A 12,361-nucleotide genomic window follows, 5' to 3' on the forward strand; every position below is an offset into this window, starting at 1 on the left:
TAGGTAAACCGTGTTGAAGGTAGTTTCCATTTAACCACGGCAAAAATTACAACTCATTGATAGGTTAAGTTGAATTTACCTAATTTTGATTATACCCCAAACAACTCAAAAGTAACTTCCACCACGGAAGACCTCGACTGAGTCGAATCTCTCGTTTTGTTTTTGACAACACTAATAAGTGCGAAAGCGACGCACAACTCAAAAGTAAGCTAAAAGAACTTATTCTGACTTCTGTGAACTTACCTACCAAAAAGCTCACCTACCAAAAAGCTCCCCTACTAAAAAGCTCACTGAATACAGACTTCCACCTTAAAAGCGCTTTCTAGATAAAGCTCACAGCCTGGTGGCGGGAATCGGAACTACTGGAGTTGCCATAATTTTTGAGCAAATACTTTTTTTAAATTTTGCATAAGAAACACAAAATGACTATCAGCCACATATTGTTTAGTCAATTGCCCATACTTTTAGCTATCTCCTGGTATAGTTGGTTATTCCAGGAAAAGGCCGGGTGGAGAAAAAATAATTTATTAGTAGAATTATAATTTATCCACCAAAAAGCTCATCTACCAAAAAGCTTCCTTACCAAAAAGTTTGCTTGTCATACTGAATGATATTGGCTCAAATATTTTTAATTTTGAGTGAGCCACAAAAATTGTTCAGTAACCGGATATCGTCTAGTCGATTGCACATACTTTTAGCTATCTTCTGGTATAGTTGGTTATTCCAGGAAAAGGCCGGGTGCTGAGAAATTAATTTATTAGTAGAATTATAATTTATCTACCAAAAAGCTTCCTTACCAAAAAGTTTGCTTGTCATACTGAATGATATTGGCTCAAATATTTTTAATTTTGAGTGAGCCACAAAAATTGTCCAGTAACCGGATATCGTCTAGACGATTGCACATACTTTTAGCTATCTCCTGGTGCATTGTTTATTCCAGGTAAAGGCCTAGTGCCGAGAAATTAAGTTTTTAGTAGAAATATAATCTACCAAAAAGCTTATCTACTAAAAAGCTTCCTTATCAAAAAGTTAACTTGTCATACTGAATGATGTTGGTTCACAGACATAGGGGCGAGATATTGATTTTAATATTAATTAATAGAAAAAAAAAAATATTCCACCAACCAAAAAGCTTATAGCTATCTACCAAAAAGTTCGTCTGCTAAAAAGCTTCTTTATTAAAATTTTACCTGTATGCCACATGTATCCGCATCCTGGTGACTCAAAGTTAAACATCGCTAATGTAATGATACGCGTGTGAATCAGTTCTCGTCATTCGTTGGACGGTAGAGTTGGATTTAGATGTCCGATTTTTGCGATTAATCGATTAGTAGCTAATCGATTATTTTTTTCCTCGTCATTAATCGTAATCGATTAATGCCAAGAAATAATCGATTAATTGAAATAATCGATTAGTACAAAAAAAATTCTGAGGGTAGTTTTTAGTTAGGTATAACAGAAAAACCTGTTTTAATCCACCTAGCGGTGCAATTGTGCCTTTCTCAATCATGAACGCGAGAATGTTTGCGTTGTTTATATTCATTAAAAGCTTTCAAATGCATATATTACATTTTATTATTATACATGACATGACAAATATACTAGAAAAGAAATCATTATTCGAGTTCTAAAATTTTGTAAAAGAAAAAACAGCGACGGTAATATTGAACTGAAAAACCTATTTTAATCCACCTAGCGGTGCAATTGTGCCTTTCTCAATCATGAATAACGAGAATGTGTGCGTTGTTTATATTCATTAAAAGCTTTTAAATGCATATATTACATTTTATTATTATACATGACATGACAACTATATACAAGAAAATAAATCATTATTCGAGTTCTAAAATTTTGAAAAAGAAAAAACAGCCTCGGTAATATTGAACTGAAAAACCTGTTTTAATCCACCTAGAGGTGCAATTGTGCCTTTCTCATTTCTCCAAACTATGATTTAATAGCTGGTTCGTACAATATAACATTATGGAAATGTCTTTCATTCTTATTACACTTGGTAAGTATATATAAGAGCACCTTTTTGCATTCATCGAGGTATCGGTTTGAATCGGAGTTTTCTATGTGATCGCACTCCACAACCCGTAACTCCGGAGCTGGAAGTCGGATGGAGATGGAATTTAATATCAGATTCCAGGGACGCAACACCTTTGAGACTAAGTTGATCAAATCGTTCTAGCCATTTTCGAGAAACTAATATAACCGTTATTCTGAATTTGGATGCTTCCGGATCCGTCGATGGTGGCCAGTGTGGCCAAAGAGACTTTGAATGACTGTTGGTGACCTAGATCTACAAATTCAACCGCCGTGTTTACATTTTGGAAAAAAAATCATCTTTTTACAATCATCGCAGAATTCTTTAGAATCGGGATTTGCTGCGTGATCGTACGTATCACCCTGGAATTCAGGAACCAGAACTCGGATCCACACAAAATTCAACAGCAGCTGATGGACCTTTCTTTTAAAATCAAGTTTGTCAAAATCGGTTCAGAAAATTCCGAGAAACCGATGTGGACAAATCAACAAATTTTGTTTTGTAACCATACTCTTCAACTCGTAATCCGGAACAAGATGTTGGTTGAAAATGAAATTCAATAGCAACTTATGGGAATATTATACCTTTCATTTGAATCTTAGTTTGTAAAAATCGGTTCAGCCATCTCCGAGAAACCGATGTGGACATTTTGTTAACAAATCCGCACATACACACATACATACATACATACATACACACATACATACACACAGATATTTTGCGATCTCGGCGAATGTTATATGAGACTCGGCCCTCCGGGCCTCGGTTAGAAAGTCGGCTTTTGGAGCAATTGCATAACCTTTCTATGCGAGAAAGGCAAAAGAATCATATTTAATTAGCTTAATCAGTATGAGTTCAATGTTATCTTCATGTGATTATATTTTGAAATGTTGGTGGAATGGGTTTGAAAGTGGAGGGAATGGGGGGTTAGTAGAGTGGGAGTGGAGGGTGCGTCAGAAATCCTTCATCTTATTTCGGTATACGGGGTGGATGAAGGAAATGCGGGCGTGAGGGTGGTCCAAGGGGAGGGGAGTGATGAAGGAGGGAGGTGTAAGGGCAAGGCGGGGGGGAGGGGCGGCGACGCAATACTCAACTGCATATTTTGCCTTCCATTTGAGACTTGGTTTGAGAAAATCGGTTCAGCCATCACCGATGAACCGATGTGACTTTAATTGTGGAATATGCCCGGAATTACGGACTTCCGGAATCGTCGATAGTGGACAATATATTCAAAGAATGTTTGATTGGCAATCATTGATCTAGATCTGCGATTAGAAGTAATTTGGTGACCATTTCAATTGTTTTTAGCCTCTGAGGTATTACGATTGTACCGATTTGTATGGGAAATTCCAGTGTATCCTTACTAACACCCCGGTAACTCCAGAAGCAAGAGTCAGAACCGAATGAAATTCAGCAGCAGTCAACGGTATTACTGTATCTTTCATTTAAAATCAAGTTTGTAAAAATCGGTAGAGAATTCGTTAGGGAATGGGTGTGATATTAGCTTAGGAACTTGGCGGGTTCCTCGGGGGCGTCATGAACCGTCATAGGTGGCCAATGTGGTCAAAGCTGCTTTAATTGATCATTAGTGATCCAGACCCGCAAACTAGAGTAATGTTACATCAATTTTAATATGTTTTACATCATTTTAACATCATGGTGGTACCAGTTTATATGGGAATTTGCTGTGTGACCGCACTCTTCAACCCGTAACTCCGGAACCGGAAGTCGGATCAACTAAAAATTCAATAACAGCTTATGGGAGCGTTATACCTTTCAGATGAAACTAAGTTTGCGAAAATCGGTTCAGCCATCTCTGAGAAAATTGTGTGAGTTTAAATGACACACACATGCACACACACACACATACATACACACACAGACATTTGCCGATCTCGACGAACTGAATCGAATGGTGTATGACACTCGGCCCTCCGGGCCTCGGTTAAAAAGTCGATTTTTACAGTGATTGCATAGCCTTTCTTTATATGAGAAAGGCAAAAAGGTGCGAAATCGGCAAAGTCCCAAAGTCGATTTTTATAAAAAAAATTTTTTCGAGATAACATAAAATCTCGACGTTTCATGCATTTTAAAGATGTTTGGCATCAAAAATACGAATTCGATTTCTGAAATTTCATGGGGTCCCCCCTTTGAAATTTTTTTGAGTTCTGGTTTATATGGGAATTACCTGGGACGGGACGTGCAAAGTGAAAAAAAGCAAATGTCACCGCGAACCGGCAATGGCCTGTCATTGCGAACCGGACCTATCTTTACGATTTTCATTTTTTTTGAAAGCAATAGCGTTTGGGCAGTATCGTTATTTCCTGGCAAAGTCTATGACGTATTAAAAACAAAATTTTGACATTTATAAAATTTGTTTCGAATCTATATTTATATGCTTTTGTTAAAAAACCTTTAGATATATTTTGAGGTGGAAAGAAGTTCCTATTGCTATCAGAATGCGATTTTTTGCGAATGCGAGAAGATTTTTTTTCTATCCGCACTGCTCCCGTATATTGGCAATTAATAAAAAGAATAAATAGAATTCCAAATAATTGATTTTGTTACTATGTTTTAATTGCCGCAAGGTTCTAATGTATCGATTTTGTTGGTTATTTTCGGCTAATTTGAGACTAAGAGAAACGAAAGCAATGAAATTGAAAGACGGATAGGTATTCTAGAACGAATCAGTTATAAACTTAAAACGGAAAACTAGGACTAGGCAGGCTCATATAGACATGATCGAAAGGAAATGTGAAGAATTCTTTGCCTTCTGCTAAGTAGGAGCTGGGCGTTGCACCCAAGTCTACCGCATGGTCTATGGTAGAACATAACTCATCATCATGTTTTACCACCGACGCCGGTAAAACATGATGATGTGCCACTTTTCGTTTAATTGATTTTACGCTGCTGTAATTGTGCATCAATTATATAAAAGCTCAATAATGAAATTGCCACAAAACTAAGAAAGTTAAGAATTTGGTATCAAAAAATAAATTCCAGGCTATTTTAGGATGCATTTATTAGATTGTTACAATTGTTGCTTTATTATATAGATTTTTATGAAAAAAAAAATATTTTAAAAAAATATTACTTTATTTTCTAACGAACAAATAATTCCATTCGTGAGTTTGATCACCTTAGCGACCGACAAATGCATATTTGTATTAGACAGTGAAGAATTAATGCCGAATATATTTAATGAAAAATTTGAGGAGAATTTTTTGAATAATCAGTGAGATAATTATTTCATAAAATTAGTTAAACACTATGAAAAACTTGCCATCACCTTGTGTGAATAAGATTGGAGATTGTCAGATAAATAAATTGTAGATTGAATATTTTAATATTTTAATTCATTAAATAATAATAAAAATAATTAAATAAAATTCATATTTTGTTTGCTGCCACCGAATGATCGACACCTGATAAATCACAACCCAAGCAGCATCAAAGTTTTATAGCACGCTACAAGGGTAATCTAAGCTTTACCATAAAACTTCAAATGTTACCAGGAAAGGAAGCTATGCCGATGTCCAAAACCTAGGCTGGGAATAGGAAATAACGGTTAGATATGTTTTCTATGACATGCAGTCAAATTCCCAAATTTCGCTACTAATCACATGGCTGCACTGATTATATACTGTGTCCAGCAGAGTTGAAAATATTCAAATCCATTGAATTAAAATTGATCATATTCAGCCGCATGCAGCTGAAAACGTTAAACGAACAAACCGGCCATTCATCCATGCAGTTTTTCATTCGGTTCCGATTATTACACGAAGTGACCGTACAGTAACGAATCAAACGCATCAAAGTAGGCCCTGGCACAATGTAAGCGATGATGATTGTTGTTTCATATGCTTTGTAGGCATATGAATATTTTTTTCTATTCACCGCGAATCGCAACAGGTTCATTTTCAGCCGTCAAATAAGAGCTTCGATTATTTTTACCTCTGGTGTCTAGTGTAATTATGGCGTAAATTACGTCAACAATTCGTTGCACATTGTTTTTTTCACCGTAAAGCTTAGTATGCACCTCTTGCGAAATGAGGTCGCGAAATATTTTTCCTTATTCCGTGCGGAATTTTGACATTTGCTCGCGAAAACTAGTCCGTGTGCTTGCTGTTAGATGTCGCTTTTGATAACTGGAAAACGACATCAGCTGTTGTTTGTTTATTTCTTTTTTATATTTCTGTTGCCATTTAAATGTTTTAAATGATGTATTTTATTAATTCATCACGGATGTGTATGAAATCGGTAACAATTGTAAACCTATTTGCCATTCATGAAGCTCTCAGGGAAGTGACGTACTCAGCGTGAATCATATTTCGAGCATGATTAATCATAATGCTTATTTGTGACAGTTGCGGATGTCTCGGGGAAGTTCAATCTGACCAATTTAGACAGCACAATTCCTGCTATCGGAAATTTAAATCATTGGCTGGCCATTTTCTATCTAAATTGGCTGCTTCTACCGGTTCTAGAAGACCCAGGTAAATGATCGAAATTCGCTCAAACCAAATCTATTGTAATTGTCCGCAAATCTGATGGCCTTGGCCGCCTTTACCGCTTTCACAATTCTCGGGGAAACTACCTTTCGAAACACGTTTCGGAATCCGGAAATATAACGCAAATATAACAACCGACTCCGACTCAATCGGTTTCAGGTCGAACCAAACCCTAGGCTTTAAACTTTGGCTGACGTTAAAAATCGATTATGATAACAATGGCTACTATTAAAGGTTCTGGAAGTCTCAGGGAATGCTACCAACAATCAGCATGAATTCAAACCTATTTTTGGTATAACAATTGAGAGAATCGTAATTCAAATTTATTGCCATAAGTAATTCGTGGTAATTCTTATTGCATGAAACACTAGAGAGGTTTAAGGAATTGCGCATATTGCTACTACTTGTATTACTGCCGCAAGAAGCATAATTGTCCAATGTCCCATGGGATTTCCATAGCACATGGGACAGTTTTGCTTCTAGCGGCAGAATACCTCAAGTCAAATATTACACCTCAAGTCTGATATTACACCGAAAGTTAGACGAATCAACTGAATTCTAATTTGATGGTCAGATTGACCCTGTATGTAAATTATGGAAAAGATGTTATAAGCCTTTTACAATCAGTCATAATCTAGGGGCAGATCACTCTAAAAATGTATGACAAATTTGCATCAAATTAGAAAAAATGCATTTAATTTCCATTTTTGCTTCAGCTTGGCGCTCCCTCGCAGAAAAGTTTGTTTAACAAACGTCCTACGCTGATCCACTTTGTTCGACGTTTTGTTAAATGTAGGGCTAGTTTTTCTGTAGGGTTTTGACGTCTTACACGCAACGCAAACCACATTGCAGGCAACGCAAAAACAATGCACGCAACGCAAAATACATATTGAATTTCCATTTTGATGGAAATAAATGCATTTAATTTCGCTGATTTTTATAAATGCATCACAAGTGATCTGCCCCTAGGTCATAATACAATAATACGTTATAATCCATTTAAAACGAGTGTATTGCTAGTTAGGCACTTTTCAATCAGTTAGGTCCTTTCATAATCAGTTCGGTTATAAAAATCAATTAGGCCCTTTTATAAATTGTTGTAAAATCGCTATCAAAATTCTGCATAATCAAATGTTGCGTTATGTACGTGCTCGGGTAGATATTTGTTAATGGAAAACATAAAATTTCAATTTGTTACATTTTGCAGTTAGGCCCTTTTCAAATGTTTGGATAGAACTGGGTAGAGATAAATTGTAATTGTAAATTTATTAGCTTACGATACCCTGTTGGTTACATTTGTATACCTTATGTCAGATCAAGGAAGAAAAAAAAATAAAAAAATATAATAAAATTATAAATTCAGAATTAAAACAAGTATGACCCAAAAAAGCTCCTACGCCTTTCACCAGTAGCTGGTCGAAAACACTTTACGGTGCGATCTTTTCAATTTCGTCCGAGTTCTCCGCCTCTAGCAACTGAATCTTTTTCCGGAAGTGTTTCGATTGATCTGCAAATCATCATGCTTCGATCACTGCCCACTAGGTTGATGGTGATTCCGTTCTGTTAAAGAAGTGGGAAGAAATACAATCTATAGGATCACAAGAATGAGTCACACTTACCGAATCTACTGGTGCGTCTAATTCGATGTAGATACGTTTCGCAATCGGCTCGTCCCTGCTAATCCATCGGCAGGTCGAAGTTGACGACAATGGTCACCTGTTCGACGTCGATACCTAAGACGAAAGAATCTCTCCGTAATCTGGTGCTGTAACCAGAATCAAGTGGTGGAACTTACTCCTGGACAAAACGTTCGTTCCAACCGTTGCTCCACCGTTAGATTACCGGACAGTACCGCTACCCAGTGACCATCCTGGGACATCCTGCCGGTCAACCAACCGGCCGTTTTGCGTACCTGTTTCGATCGATTAACAGTTCTGAAAATAAGTTTACTTGGAGTTTACAACTGTCCTATACATCATATGACAGAAAATGATCGCTTGTCCGACGGTAATCACACAATTTCTCGTCCTGGTTGCGGAACTTGACGTATTACTGTTTGATGTTATCGAGTGATTCTTGCTGCCGCGCCTGCCGAATGACGATCGGATTGGGTACGATGTACTCGGCAAACTCCATCACCTCGCGCTCGTACGTGGCCAAGAACACCGACCATAACACCCGCCTCCAGTACAAAAAGGAAAAACTAGGTCGTACGTCCTGAACTTTATACCCCAGTCCATTAGCTTGCCGGGTGTTTCGATGATGATATGATTAGTCAGCTTCGCCCCTTTGACGGTCTCCTCACCGCGAACGCCGTAAGGAAGTTTGATTTCCGGACAAAACTTTGCCATTTAGGCAGCTACTTCCCCCTTCTGAATTGCCAGCTCATACGTGGGGGAAAGGCAAATCACCTGCAGATAGTTTTTTAACTGATGGACTCAACTGAGTATTGCCAGCACGAAGGCAGCGGTTTTTCCTGTTCCCGACTGACTCTGGGCGATTATATTCCGTGGCAGACCGGCCAACAGAGTAGGTAGAGCCATCTCCTGAATCTTGGAAGGGGCGTTGAAACCCATCGCATAGACTCCCTGAAGTAATTCCGGCTTGACGTGCAAAGCTTCGAAAGTTTTAACCAACCAACCGGCGAAGAAGAATCCTTCCGCTGCACCTTCAGATCCAGCTTTGATTCTACTAGACCTTAGCGAACATCTTTCATTAGCAAACTTGCATCCGCCGGGCTAAAAGATTAGTCACGAATAATTTTAAAGCTGATACTAAATATTTCGGGAGAAAATTTAGAATAGGACGTAAGCAACAATCAGATTCTCTTTGGGGTCTTTCTCTTCTGTTTGTTACTCGATCGTTTCAATATTTAGTACTCAACTCTTTGCCTAATATTTTAGTAAAAACCATCGGCTATGTACTGGAAAATTAGTGCAAAGTGTTATAGTGACGTCATAATCGAAAGAGAAAGTAAACAACGAGAGGCTGTCAATGTTCCTTATGTCCTAATCAAAATTTTCTGCAGATTTCGACATACTTGAATGCCTCTGCATCTTCCGCGGAGGAAGGTGTTTCTCCATTTTCTCTTGCAGCTTGTTTTTCTTCAGGAGCTGCTAGTCAGAATTTCCGTAGCTACCGAACTCCAAACATCAGGTGCAGCTTTGGTTCTACTGCCGGTGGACTAGGTTTTTCCGCATTCTCTTTCTCTGGACTGCCAGCCGCCGACTCTGAATCTTTATCCTTGGTGATATGTACTCAGTTCGCTAACCTATTTGTATTGAAAAGAAAAATTCAAATCCCATCCCAATGATCGCTTCAAAAATAGGTTATAACAAAAAAACACTTATCGTGTGCAGAAATTTCTTGATCCGTCGTCTTTTTGACCCAGTTATCGGCAGCGCTTGCCATCGTTTCGATCGGGTATTAAAATTCAATAGCAAGGTAGAAAGTATGGGAAATCGTCCTGAATCAGCACGGGTACTGTCCCTCGGGTGGTTTATTCCTTGCAATTCGCTGAAATTTTGACCAGAGCGACCTTGCGGAAAAAACAATGCCTTCTTTTGCCTGCTCACTTCCCTGCCATGAAACCGATGATGAGCGCTTATTCCAAACGGTTAGCCGATTGAACATGACGTGCCATTATGTTTGTTCTGTGAATGTGTGGACATCTAGATATGCAAAGGAATGTTTGGAGGAGGGATGCTACTGGTAAATACATACCGAAAGAGAAAGTCCTTTCCGAGCATCTTGATGTTGTGTTTTCTGTTGGCCCATTATCACTGCGTTCTCTTGCTGGGTGATTACCATATTATGTTGTTGGTGTTCGATCTGAAAAAAATCATAATAAAAAAATATCCGTAAATGAGTAAACTCGAGCTTTTTAAAGAAGAATAGGGTATTACATTACAAATGTACTAAACACGGTACTGATCCTTTCGAAATAAAAAAGGTAATAAAAATGTCTCACCTTGCCGCACCAACTGAATAACAAAGTCTTCCTGCACACCGCATGGTACGGTATAGTATGCTGCTGCTACTGTGTTTGAATGTGCTGTTGCTATCTTTTTTGCAGTTGCTCAATGGTCTTCTACATTTGGCTTGGATCTATTGCACTAATTGCGGTTGCTGATCAGGTTGTACCGTCGGTTGAACGTTATTGCTACTGACCTTTAGGATGATGGTCGTGGTCTGGAAGAAATCTTAATTTTCTGATGTTGTGGTTGAAGGTGGTTCTGCTGCTGAGCTTGCTGTGAAATGTTGGCGATAAGCACTCGAATAGTGATTGCTTGCTGCTGCTGGAATGGAATCACGAGCACTGTGGAGGCAGTGATATTTTCATGCAAGGAACTGGTAGGAACCAAGGCTGGAATATGACGTTTGTGCTTGAATCCGATTTCTCTAAATCAGGAAAGCAACCGCTGGTAAAAATAGTGGCAGACAAGTTTTAAGGCAGAATGTGCCGATGAAATGTATTCCGATGTGTCCATCATTCGTAAACTCCTGTTGTTCGTTTGAGCAGTAATTGCTATGTGGTCCTTTTTGAGGGGTTGTTGGCTGTTGCTAGATTTGGAGTAGTTGGTACTACTGCGGTTGTATCGATTTAATGTTGGTTGGCTGATTGCCAGATCCAGGATGTTGAGACAAGATTAGTTGAGCTGATTTGCTTTGTTCGGGTGTGCTGCAAATATTAATTATTTAAATTTAATTGTTTAAAACTAATAATATTTTTAAACTTACCATTCAAATTCGAAATATTGAATTTCTAAACTACGAAATTTTGACAGGTTGCTATGAAAAAAATACAAAAAATTACCAATCTCGTGTTTTCTTATGTTTTTTCATTGCAACCTGTCAAAATTTCGCGAGCCTCCGTGCGAAATAATACCGATGACCATTATTTCGCAAGGAAAAAGTTTGCCTTGGTGACAGCGCATAGAAAGCAGCGCTGTCTCGCGGAACTATTATGAAGCTTATCGTTTGTTGAACCGTGTCTCAGCTAACTTCATTTTTCGTTATCGTTTTCGCGAGAGCTGCGTACCGCTTACGAAATGGAAACGAAATTTTTTTTCGCGAACATTACGCGACGTTTTTTATGCATAGGTTTTGTATAGGAAATTTCATTTCGCAAGAGGTGCATACTTAGCTTAAGAGTTTAAATATTTTAAATTATCAACTTTCTAGAAATCCGTCTGTTTATCTCAACGATTTCTCTGACGTCACCGCAGAATTCGCGGAGTAGCAAGCCTCGCTTCTGAGAGCCGTGATAGCACACTTCTGTCAATTCAAAGCAGCCAACAAAGTTCTGTTAAATAATCATAGTAACCTGTCTCCGCGTTTCCCGCAGGGAGGAGTACAGAAAATCTAGAACTAGAAGCCCCTTTTCCTCTTATTTTGGGTTGCCATAGCAAAAATAACCTGCACAACTGAATCAACTTATGAAACATTGCGTCTCTCGTTCAAATTTGTGGAAAATAATGTGTGCGTAGAAATTAGTTTAACTTTCTCAGCAGAAAGGTTATGCAATTGCTCTGTTTATATCAGACTGGTGAAATTGATCAATCGATTGCGATCTATTAGTCTATGACAAGACAAATTCAAAATTCTTGTAAACAGTTATTTAATTTTCGGCTCTAGGTAAAAATTATTGTCTCTAGATAAAAATAGGTACAAAACTCTACTACTTGACAGTTACGGATAATGAAGCTATAATCAGATTATTCATATGAATGATAACATAATTTATGTCATGTGAAAGCTACATCATTTTCCGTACATCATCGGCACAACTCTGTACCTCATC

The 12,361-nt window shown here is 38.0% G+C and overlaps 1 pseudogene; it reads right to left on the minus strand.

Annotated features, from left to right (window-relative positions):
• Positions 1–7,537: 7,537 nt before the first annotated feature.
• On the minus strand, positions 7,538–10,368 carry LOC131675887 (DEAD-box helicase Dbp80-like; annotated as a pseudogene).
• Positions 10,369–12,361: the final 1,993 nt, after the last annotated feature.

The sequence above is a fragment of the Topomyia yanbarensis genome, chromosome 1, assembly GCF_030247195.1.
Source record: "Topomyia yanbarensis strain Yona2022 chromosome 1, ASM3024719v1, whole genome shotgun sequence".
Taxonomy (NCBI): Eukaryota; Metazoa; Arthropoda; class Insecta; order Diptera; family Culicidae; genus Topomyia; species Topomyia yanbarensis.